Consider the following 2708-nt stretch of genomic DNA (forward strand, 5'->3'; position numbering starts at 1 on the left):
TTTTCTGCCAGGGGGTTTCAATCATTAATTCTCAAAGGAAGGAGAAGGCTGAAAGGAGACAGATGATGAGGGAATAAGAGAGACAGAGGAAAGAGATAGCCTGGCAGACATCGATTCTGGAGCAATAGCATGGGGTGAAGTATGTCCCCGAGCCGGTGGAAGAAGGGGAAGTTAGTGATGATTTTGCAGGGTACGAAAGTGAGGAGTTGGCTGACTGATAGGGTGATTTGGTGACTATGCTATGTTGTGCGATGATGTAATGAGTTAGAGAGTTAGTGGCTCTAGAAAATCCCCTTACTTGGTCGGGGTCTAGGTTGGTTGACATGCCAACTATCCTATCCTTTATTTTGTGTTGTTGCTTTTCATTTCGTAGTTTAGTATTGCACATTATTAGTAGATGGTTTATTGGTTTGGCCTGTTTGGCCCTTGACTTGGTTTATTCTGTGTTGGTGGCGGTCATTCGGGAAGTTAACCAAGCTAGAAATAGACCGTCGCCCATTTTTGCTAACCTGTTCTTTGTAACCAAGGTTGTTAAAAGCTAAAAAAGTCCTTAGTTGATCCTTTGCGCGCATGGATTCCTTTATGATTGATTTTCTGATATTTGCATAGTTAGTAGTATGGCATGCTTTCCTTTCGATTATCCAATTATCATCTACTAGTTTGTCAAATCTGTTGAATAAAGTGCTTTAGTTGTTTGAGGCATAGTAATTCTTGTTTGCTGTTGCCTGTTAGTCTAGCACTTCGTCGGTGGATATGGTTTAGTTTGAATTCGCAAGTTTTGTGTCCCGTATCCTCCCATTGTTCGAGGACACAAACCTTTCTATGCTTGCTCTTAGACTTGCTTGATGCTTGGCCTGTTTAGTTGGATGTTGAAATTGTAAATTAGAGAAATGAAATAAAAAGCCGGATTGATTGAACTCTCGCTAGTTTACTATGTTGAGCATGTTCTAAGTCATGATAGCGGAATGGATTGCAAGGCTGTTGGTTTTCAAATTTTCTATATTTTATTTGCTAGGGACTAGCAAACCTCAAGTTAGGGGGTGTGATAAGCACCTAATATTACAATATAGGGTGCGCTAGGTCTTTAGTTTAGTCTAATTTCATTGCTAATTTGGTTATCTTTAACTGCTTTTGCTCATAGAGTTTGCTATTTTTGTTTTGTAGGAAATCATCCAAATAAGGGAGTTTTAAAGTCTGAAGCCTAGGCAGGAATGACTTGATGGTGACCCGACGGCTCGCCAAGGTAAGGCAAAGAAGGCCAAAGCAAGGCAAAGCTTAGCGGCTGGAGTTAAGGCATTCAGCATCGATGGGAGAAATTACCTTACATCGATGCCGAACCAATTAGTGAAATCTGGCCTAAGCTGCTCGGCATCGATGGAAGAAAATAGTTTACATCGATGCCGAAGCCTTTAGCACAGCAGCCTAAACCCTTCTCCATCGATGCCGAGGCTGTTAGGAGGGTGATTTCAAAGTATCTCCTGAAGAATTTCGGGGGCGTACGTGCTGATCACGCTTAACTTGCCTCTGAAATAGCCTAACCTCACTTCTCGTGTAAGGTGTGGCCAATCCATGTATCATATGGATGACGCCTTTAGGGTTTTGTTCGTAACCCACCTCCATAGCCTTCCCTTTCTCTTTAGGGTCCTCCTGGATAAATTCCTTGAGATAGCCCCGAGAGACCAAATCGTCAAGGTGCCTCTTGTATGTCTCACAGTCCTCAGTCATATGGCCCCAATCCTTATGATAACTGCAGTGCTGATTCGTAGCACGTTTTGCATCTTTGTCTCCGCCTAGACTTGGGGGCCATTTAAAATATGGCTGATTCTTTATTCGATAAAGAATCCTGTAAATTGGCTCCTTCCAAACCGTAGTAATAGAAAAGAAGGACTTGGGGTCAGGAGCTTGCTTGTCCTTGTATGGCTCTTTCTTAGCCTGCCCGTACTCCCTTCTCTCTTTGTAAGTCTTGGGCTCTGGCTTATCCACTTTTTTGGCAGGTGCCCTCGGCTGTTCGGCAACCATCCTGCCATCTTCATGGAGTATGTCATCCTCCATTCTGGCGTGTTGCTCTATCCGTTCCATCAATTTAGCCAAGGTGGCTACCGGATGTTTATTCAACGAACGGCGTAGCTCTCCCCGAACAGGCAAACCAGTTTTGAATGTGGCAATTGCATACTCTTCACTGCAACTTTCAATTTCGTTGAAAGTTTCCCAGTACTTCTTTGCATAATCTCTAATTTGTTCGTTCTCCTCCTGTTTCATGGTGGAAAGACTCTCAAATGTCTTTGGGGCCTTTCTGCTTGTCAAGAACCGAGCAGTGAATTCCTCGGCCAACTGCCTCCATCCTCGTATGGATCGTGGGGCCAACTTATGAAACCAGGATAAAGCCACCTTGCCAAAACTGGAGGGAAACATCTTACACAAGATGGAATCATCCCCTTCATGCATAAACATGGCCTGTTGATAATGTTGTATGTGAGCTACGGGATCCGTATTTGTCTCGTAAAGTACGAATGCACCGTGCTTCACTCTGCTCGGCAACCTTGCTTCTTGTAGCCTCTTTGTAAAGGGGGAGGCTGCAATATTACTCAGGGCCTTGCGTGCTGCTTCTCGTGCAGTCACTGTCCCATCCTCTTGCTCCTTTGACTTGTGGGCCGAAGCCTTGACCCAGTCAGCATCAGGCCTCTCGTACCTGTCTCGATGATGCTTTC

Source organism: Rhododendron vialii, chromosome 6a, assembly GCF_030253575.1.
Source record: "Rhododendron vialii isolate Sample 1 chromosome 6a, ASM3025357v1".
Classification (NCBI taxonomy): domain Eukaryota; kingdom Viridiplantae; phylum Streptophyta; class Magnoliopsida; order Ericales; family Ericaceae; genus Rhododendron; species Rhododendron vialii.